This window comes from Podarcis raffonei, chromosome 15, assembly GCF_027172205.1.
Source record: "Podarcis raffonei isolate rPodRaf1 chromosome 15, rPodRaf1.pri, whole genome shotgun sequence".
NCBI classification, from domain to species: domain Eukaryota; kingdom Metazoa; phylum Chordata; class Lepidosauria; order Squamata; family Lacertidae; genus Podarcis; species Podarcis raffonei.
In genome coordinates this window covers 29,870,064-29,879,993 of record NC_070616.1, presented here as the reverse complement: position 1 = coordinate 29,879,993, position 9,930 = coordinate 29,870,064, and positions in this window count along the sequence as shown.

Genomic DNA, 9,930 nt, shown 5'->3' with positions numbered 1-9,930 from the left:
GTCTGCTCTACAGCATGTGCAGAAACAGCCTTCTTGACCACTGGACTCACTATTGGTTCCATCTGCTCAATCCACTGGAGCCTGCCTTTGCGTGCAGGGGAAATCCCTAACTCCCCGAGGATTTCAGACCCATCATCTATCCTTACCTGGTCCAGTCAAAGCTGTTCCTGGGTATAATCATCCCTGACTATTGACATCATCTGAAGGGCCACAGGTTTCCTATGTCTGCTTTACTGGCATTATCTATACAGTAGTATCTATTTCTCTAACTGCCACCAGATGACAATATTGCTTTATTTAAGTAGCTCCATCGGCAGACAGTTAAAAGAATCATATAACACACTTCAAAGGAATTTCAAGACACCATGAAGAATCCTAGGTGAGGCTTGCTTTTTCAGCAGGACCTAGCATGCAGCAACTAGGGATGAGTTTAATTAGAATTATTACCATAATTAGCATGTCACTATGTATGTTCTCTGGGACGCGGGTGGTGCTGTGGGTTAAACCACAGAGCCTAGGACTTGCCGATCAGAAGGCCGGCGGTTCGAATCCCCACGACGGGGTGAGCTCCTGTTGCTTGGTCCCTGTTCCTGCCAACCTAGCAGTTCGAAAGTACATCAAAGTGCAAGTAGATAAATAGGTACCGCTCCGGCAGGAAGGTAAATGGCATTTCTGTGCACTGCTCTGGTTCGCCAGAAGCGGCTTAGTCATGCTGGCCACATGACCCGGAAGCTGTACGCTGGCTCCCTCGGCCAATAAAGTGAGATGAGCGCCGCAACCCCAGAGTCGGTCACGACTGGACCTAATGGTCGGGGTCCCTTTACCTTTACGTATGTCCTCTAAATCATTATTTACTATGGTTTCAGAATTTCTCTCCTTTGAGTCAAGGCAGCTGGTGAAACTGGCCATCTGGCCTCAACCTGTAAGTTTTGACAAGGGAAAACCATCAAACACCCACAGCCATCATAACAGTTACACTTGCAGTTTGAAAACTCTGAGGGCTCCGCTATGATCGGCACCAAGATGGGATCCTGGCCAGCATGAACGACGGCAGTGAGGGTATTATATGCACAAAAATAGGGAGACAAGGCTATACCTACAAAAGAAGAGTGGCAGTTAAATTGACAGAATATGCCGAATTGGAAAATCTAACTGAAAATTAGAGACCAAGAAGAGGCAGGTTTTAAGGAGGACTGGAAACTTTTTGTAGAATATTTAAAGAGTCATTGTAAACATGTAAAAACACAAGTAGGGTTTGAATGAAAAACAGCGGTAAAGTATATATTTCGTAATAAACAGAAAGTACAGGGCATACAATATGCCCTAATATGCAGCAATATTAGAAATTATGGGAAAACCGTAGAGGAGAAGTCAAATGGTAATTGAATATTAATTGCAAGTATGTGTTTGGTATTAAATTTGTGATTTTTTTGAAATTTATAAATAAAATTCAAAAGAAGAGGAGGAGGAGGAGGAGGAGGAGAGATCCCGGCCAGCAGGTTAGAGTTTTGTTCATTTAATGTCTGTTAAAATAGCCTACATTGAACATCATTATATTGCATAGATATTCCACTAGATGGCAGCTAAGCTCTTCTGAGTAATATCCCCCTTCCCCAGAAAAGGTTTTTTTTAAATCAAGTTTTTTGTGGTGGGAAAAAACCTCCCTTTTTCACTTGCTGGTTCCTTTATCCTAGTGGCTGTTATGACATTAATTATGTCCCAGATCTTATACAGTTTCAAGGCCTGCTTTCCCTACTTCAGCAATTATAGTACCTTGTGGGCTGATTGTACCAATGACTGTTCCAGCACAATGCCACAGGTTACAGATCCATTAATCTGGCACCTTGTACCAATGGGACAGTGTAAGGATATCAGGCTGCTGATGACCTAAAAGCTGCAGTGTTTCCTTGCACATGGCCACAATCAACAGGAGAGATGTTTGGATTGCAGGCAGAAAGCTTGGTCCAGGTAACCATACCCTCCAAATGTCCCACTTTTCCAGGGACAGCCCCAGAATTACGAAAGCCATCCTGGTTTCTGATTTGATCTTGCAATGTCCCTATTTCCCCTGCCAATGCCGAGCTCAGAGAGGAGGAAGAGCAGGTGCTTGTTCTGAGCATCAGTGGTGGCTGCAAGACAGCATCCCATGGCCTCCGCTGCCGGCCTCCTCCTTGCATAGCTCGTAGCAGCTGGAGAGCAAGCAAGGAAGAAGAGAGGCTGTGGCACCAAAGTCCAGCCCTGTGTGTCACACTGGCTCTGAGTGCAGAGCCAACCTGGGCAGAAAGAAAGGGGGAGTAGAAAGGGGGAACACTGCTTTGTGCAGCCACATCCAGTCTTGCTGCTTTCTGAAATTTATATATTGGTGTGTGTTTTGCTTTTTTGTAAATCTACCAAAGAAATAAAAAGTAGTTTTCTCTAACCCTCACCCGCTAACCCTTTTCACCTACTCCTCCCACCCTCTCCACGAGCAGCTGCCACTCTCTAATTTGTTTGTTTTTTAAAAGTAAAATATGATGCCAAAAGGTTTACTGCTTTGCTGTCAGTCTCCTGGGGTGCCAATCATACGGAAGCAATTAGTCAAAACTTCATTAAGAAAGGAAAGAGGGGAAAACATTAAGGTGATTGTAGCACTCAAGTGGTGCATAAGCTGGAACCATAATTCACCAACACTTAATGGCGGTTCCCCTGCAGATGTTCTTTTTATGCAGAAATATCAGCTTACCACTTAGAAAAATTAGCCCACTGAAGGCTATCACGCTTGGGGCACACTCTGTGGGACATTATAGGTTGGCTGAGCAACAAAGGGATGGCAAGCAGAGATGGAAATGGCTTCATATGGTTGTAAGGAATTGGATTTTGTTACTTGCCGATCTGTGACTTCCTTGCATTTCAAAACTGCAAGTGAAATACTGAAATACATCACAGTGGTCCCCTTGCATGCTGGGTACTTGAAGACCTCTGCTTAACCCTTTGTCACTCATCGTTCGCTATTGGGGATTTGTCACAGCTTCAGCAACAATGCTAAATGCTGTCACTAATACTCAAAAGTGTCCACCCACCAACAAAATAAAAAGGGGAATACACAAGTGTGCATATTAATGCTTCTTTACCAATTAAAAGACATCAATGGCACTTAAAACAATTTAATTTGGGTTGGACTGTCCCACTGCTGCAGAGCAGACAGATCCTGACAACAGGCAATCACTGGACGAATGTTTTTAACAGCTTTTAATTTAAAAAAAATGTATTTGTATTGATGTGTTTGTTTCGCTGGGCTCCTTTGGGAGGAATGCCAGGACAATAATTGAATAAACAATAGTAATATTGTACTGAAAACTCAAAGAGTCTCGATCATACTTTTGGAAATACATGTTCTCCAGATTCAAGCATGCTTTTCCCTTCGGGAAACCCAACATGTTCATAGCTGTCAAGTGTCCCTTATTTGAAGGGACAGTCCCTTATTCCAGCGCCATGTCCCGCTGCTGTCCCTTATTGATGAATGTCCCTTAAATGATGTCCCTTAAATTTCAAAGGAAGCAGCTCCTCTCCCTCCCTCCCTGCCGGCCAGGGAGGAGGGAGGCTCTAACTGTGTTGCTTGGCTGTGTTGTTCACCCAATAAGAAGTCTAAGAATGACGGGGGGTGGAGCTTGCATGCCTTGTGTGTGGCTAGTTAATGCAAGCTGAGGGGGGTTTTGAATGCTGGACACCATTTTGTTGCACGTGCTGCTGCAAACTTTGCAGTGGAAAGCCAGGCCGGGGAGCCATCTTAAGTTGAGGCTGCATAGGCCTTGTGGTGCATGCGATTCAGATTCTATTCAGTTGAACGTCTGGTTACAAAGTTGGTTGGACAGTGTTCTCGAAGCTACCCAGCATGAGTTTGACCAGACTGCAGGAGGACAGGAAGACTGGAGCGCCTGGAACAGGTGAGGCTGCAGGTCCCTTATTTTGGCTGCTGGTCCCTTATTTTCAAATCTGTAAATTGACAGCTATGAACATATTGTAACCCCTAAGATTCAACATCAACCTTCAGCGTGGGAGTTTATGAGAGGACTGCAAACTGAAAAAAGATCAAACCTTTCTCTTTTAATGCCTTTCATTTATGAGGCACAGAGCTCCTTTGTTCCTGCAGTTCATGACTTTTCCTGTGCAAGAGCTTAGATCTTGTCTTCCAAATCTCTTTGAAGAACAATAAAGCACAATATATATTTATAATGCACATGGATACATATATCTGAAGGGGGGGGATGTAATCTTATCTGGAGCTGGCCTCACAATAAAAGGAAAAGCAAGGAGGCCTGGTATCTGAAGGGCTGCCCACAAAGGCTTGTAAAGGAGACATCTTTGAACAGAGGTCGACTGATGAGTTGGCACATACCATTCTAAGTTCACTTTGAAGATGAAGGGGGAGGAAAGGCGATTGCATATGGACAGCTTAGGGGCAAGAAAAGCAGCCAAAAAATTGAAGGTCACTTGGCCTATTAACCTTTGCTGAAGCAACTAGGTGGGCTTCGAATGCAAGGAAAACTCGTCAAGCGACATATTTCCCATGCTTTTATGTCATGGTACAGCAGAGACTCAGGTGTTGGGAGGTCAGGTAAGTGCCGCAGCCCCCCCCCCATGCCATCTGCCACTGGGTTTACAATTTACTGGTCTTCTGCTTGTTTTAAGCCTAACATATGCTTTGAGAAAATGTTATAATCCACAATAGTTTTCAACAAGAGTTGCTTCCGTTTAGTCTTTTTAAAAACGGTTCTTTTCTTCTTCTTCTTCTTTTGCCAGGATAGAAATAACATCCCCTATGTTTTCCTTGGGGATAGCCGGCTTCAGTTCCCCCATCCAGTTCTCCTGACCAGTGCTTATCATTGTTAATAACCATTTTGCCGGTTGGATCAACTGAGTTCTCCGAACAAAATGCTTGGGTTATTTTAAATTGTGTTGCTTTAATAGTTCATTCATAACGGCGTCCCCTGGTGGACTGAAGCCCTGGCTTTCTTGTATTTTTCCGTGTGGTTTTACACAAACGTAGGCCGCTACATGAAATCTTTCTCTTCAATTCCGCCTGAAAACGTTCTGCGTGTATTTAAACCCAGATGGCCTTTTTCCTGTCAAAAGTATTAACTGTCAGAGCAGTAAATGCAGCTGCTACATTAGGTTTTGGATTCTCTGCACTTAGAGATGGAACCTTTAACCCTCTGGAACTAGGAGGAAAACATTTAAACAAAATACTTAAGTTGACTCAGGATTATCCTTTTTTGTAGTGGAAATGCTGTCTTGTTCCCACCATCATCATCACTGGATTGAATTCAGCATTCTCTGTTGGCTATTAAGGGATCTCATGCTTGGGGGAGTTTTAATGATGAGCAACACAGAAATCCAATGCAACAGTTGCCCTAGTAGTTGAAACTCATGGACAAAGTTAGCAGCAATTTGCTTATGCATTCTCTTGCACAACTACCATACTGGCCTGAATATAAGCCACACCTGAGTATAAACTGCGCCTTTAAAATTCGGGGGGGGGGGGAGAAAAAAAGACAATACCCAAATATAAGCCATTTCCTTAAAACTCCGCAGGCACTCACACCCATTCCATTTTACTGTTTCAGCAGCAATATTGTAAAAGCCAATTTTTGTAAGGTTGCAAATTTACGCCACACTTTAACTTTTCACAGCCGGAATTTGGAGAAAGAGTGAGGCTTATATTCGGGCCAATACGGTATATTCCACTGGTGCAAAATATTTCAGCAGTGGAACAAATATACCACTTAGTGAATTTAACTCAATGTGACATTGTGTCTAGGGCAGCTGTCTACCAGCTCCATCTAGTACTCTGGCTGAGACCCTACCTAACTGCAGACCATCTCGCCAGAGTGGTGCATGCTCTAGTTATCTCCCGCTTGGCCTACTGCATTCTACGTGGGGCTACCTTTGAAGGTGACTCAGAAACTTCAACTAATCCAGAATGCGGCAGCTAGACAGGTGACTGGGAGTGGCCGCCAGAACCATTTAACACCAGTCCTAAAGGATCTGCACTGGCTCCCAGTACATTTTCAAGCACAATTCAAAGTGTTGATGCTGACCTTTAAAGCCCCAAATAGCCTCGGCCCAGCATACCTGAAGAAGCGTCTCCACCCCCATCACTGAGGTCCTCCTCCAAGAGTCTTCTGTTGGTTCCCTCACTGCAAGAAGCAAAGTTACAGGGAACCAGGCAAAAGGCCTTCTTGGTAGTGGTACCTTCCCTGTGGAACGCCTCCCTTCAGATGCCAAGGAGATAAATGACTACATAACCTTTAGAAGACATCTGAAGGCAGCCCTGTATCAGGAAGTTTTTAACATTTGACATTTTACTATGTTTTATATATGCTGTAAGCCATCCAGAGTGGCTGGGGAAACCCAGCCAGGTGGACAGGGTATAAATACTATTATTATTATTATTATTATTATTATTATTATTATTATTATTACATTAGAGGCCAATATCATTGTCATCATCGTATAAGATAAAGTAAGCTTACAAAATTGTTCTTCCTCTTCCAAGCAAGATTACAAAATCACCCATATAAGAACTCTCCACAAACTTTCCACCATTAGTTATTAAATATATTGCATGCCATCAAATATATCAGAAATTGAATGCCAACTCAAGTCACTGAATATATCAGATACTAAACACCATTGCATGTCAACAGACAACTATGGTCAAATCTTGCAGGTTGTTGCCTGGTTAGTTTCAAATACTGTCCAATACTGTCCAATTGGCCAATATTTGACATCAATATTCACTGTGTTTTTGGAGGAAAGAACTTTCTTTCTACTGTGGCCTTGTGAGTGATGACCAGTTTCCTTAAAATCTTTTTGTACAGGCACCTTTAAAAGACATCTCCAATCCTCATACGCTCAGTCCAGTATCTCTCCCCGCCCTGCCATGCTGGACTCTTTCTTTTTAATGAACCACAGGTGATTCAATAGAACCAGTGCGGTTGACCCACTGCGGCCCTCTAGATATTGCTGGACTACAACACCCATCATCCTTGTCTACTGATTATGCTAGCTGGGGATGAGGAGAGTTGACCAATAACTTCTGGAAAGCCAACCCTGCAGAAAGAGGAAACGGCAGTAGACTTAAGCAGGGAGATCCAGCTGGTTTCATCAATAAACTTACTCCCATCAGTGAAATATTTTAATGACTACTCAGCACTCATTGCACTTTAGAAGTTGTTATGTTGAATGAGAGTCAAGAAACCACATGAATATCCCTCTGGAGAGCTTGTGTGTCGGGAACATGAGCCAAATTAGGTGTGATGCCACCACTGCACTGTGTGAATTGCTTTCACTGGTGAAGGGGTGGGGAATCTGGATCAGAACCACAAGCCCCACCACTTTGCCTGCAATTAACTTTTTTTTTTAAGTGTTGATTGCATGAATGGCATCGCATTTTATTTTGAGAAACATGTTTTCAAACACCTCTTTTGTCACATTCACACTTGTAGGTGTAAACTTCAAATAAAAAACAGGTGTATAGCTTTAAAGCACATGCACTCTAGGAAGAAGCCCTTGGCAGCCTAGGGTGGTGATGAGCAATGCATAAATGACAGCGGGGAATGGGTGCTCATTTGAGCAATCAAACACTGGTGTTTCATCAAACACCAGTGCCAGCTGGTGCCCATTGTTTGTGCATGGTGAGAGGCAGAGACAACTAATTCTAGTTTTGTACCCACCCTCCTTTCTGCTGAAGTCTACACTCACAATAAGAATGGGGAAGCTGATAGGCAGTGTCAGCCCCTGGGTTGGTTGTAAGAACAAAACCAGGCAAGTGGGAGCTGCCTGGGGTTGTTGGCACAATGCCATGTTTGCCTTAATGGAGCAGCCGCCTCTACTGTCAACCACTCAAATGCTTCTCTGTTGAATACTCTCCTGTTGAATATTCATGCACCTGTCACCATAGCCGCCTCCTCTGACCAGGTGCATCCATCATCACTGCTTCCTCACTACCTTGTCCCTGCCTTCTGCTGCTTCCAACTGCATCATTACTGATTCATTGAGAGGAAAGAGGCCATAGAGGGTGCTGGGAGTGTCAGATTCACATTAGGGATTCTGCTGGGGACTGGGAATGCCCACCTGCAATTCAGTATGTTATTTTCACTGATGAATGCTTTTTAATGCACATTTTGCCCTAATATACACACTTTCGTCTGTCTGTTTTGGTTAGGGAGAACTGTAGATTTCAAAGGGTGGCTGGGTTTCAGTTCCCATATCTGCCATCAATGCCAAGGTATGTTTTTGGAGCAGAGAAAGATGGTGGATGAGGGGTGCAAGCACAATTAAAGTGGTTGGGGGCAGGGGCAGAGGAAGGGGGGTGGGGACAGGCAGCCCCAGGTGTCACCACTGAGGGGGTGACAAAATGCTGGGTGGCAGTCACCCGGGGGGCATGCAACATGCCCGAGCCATGTGTCTCTCCTGGGAGTGACATGGTGGCTTGGGCACCCGCAGGCTCTGCGCTGCCCTAAACAGTCCACCCACTGTCTCCTCCTCAGCTGTAGGGCGGCTGAGTGGAAGGAGGCAGGCAGATTCTTCAGAGGCCCCACAGAGCGTCCTGCCCCACCTGGCCCCGCCCCATGGGCGGTTTGCCCTGCCCTGGGCACAGGGCACACGCGACGCCCCAGGCACCCGATCGGCTTGCTCTGCCGCTGGTTTGGGGGGGGGCAAGCAGGGGGAAATGGCGGAGGTTATGCTGGGTGAAGATGGGCGCAATCAGCTTGATGTGGCCATCACCATTCCACTCACCAGGAATTCAAACACATACATAGGTGATTACATCCCTTTCTCAAATTCTCCTTAGTACCAGCAAAACTATATCCTCCAGATGGGATTCTTCTGGCATGAGTATTTCAACAGATGTGAAGAAGCCATGACTCTGCAGCACATGACTTCTCAGTGGTAAGGATGGGGGAGAGATTTGGTTTAGTTCCCATTTTAATGTGAACCTATCTCACTTGCACTTCTGGAAACTCAGTGCTTTTTTTCAGGTGGTACTCAAGGGTACACAGTACCAGCACCTCTTTTTTGTTGTTAAAAAGTGTGCCACTTACTGTAACAACTTCATGGTGAGTACTGGCACCTATTTTTCTAGAAAAGAAGCACTGCAGAAACTATATGGGAACTGAAACCCAGCCACCCTCTGAAATCTGCAGTTCTCTCTAACCAAAACAGACAGACAAAAGTGTGCATATTAAGGGGAAGTGTGGATTAAAATGTACTCATCAGTGAAAATAACATATTAAATTGCATTATATTAGGGTGAAGGTTCTTACAAAACAGCCCTGGGAAAACTGCATATAAAATGTGTATATTAGAATATATATGCATTAAAATGCTGGTGAGAATTCATGAGGAAGCTTTAATGAAATGCAAATTGTTGGGGATAGGTGGGGAAAACTTAAGTCTGAGAAAATAAGAGTGAGAAATCAAGTATAACTACAGCTTCTGTTTACTCACTGCTGCCATTTGGTGGCATAATAGTATAACTGCAGCCTCTTCCCAACAGGTTTAGAGCAACCGATGAAATGTTACATCCCAAAATAGCACAAGAAAATACCGTATTTTTCGCCCTATTGGACGCACCGGCCCATAGGACGCACCTAGTTTTCAGAGGGGGAAATCAAGGAAAAAAATATGATTCCCCCCCCCCCCCCGCAGCTCTAGGAGCAGCGGACAGGCTGCACGCAGCCTGTGCGCTACTCCAAGACCTTCTCCGTGCTTTTGCGGGAGGTGGCGGAATTCCCCCACCTCCCGCAAAAGCCCACAGGAGGGAGAAGGGACGGACTCGGCCAGTCAGTCCCTTCTCCCTCCTCGGGGAAAAGCCCCCAAGAGCGGCACGCTCTTCAAAGGGTGCGCGGCTCCTATGGGCTTTTCTACGAGGTGGGGGAATTCCCC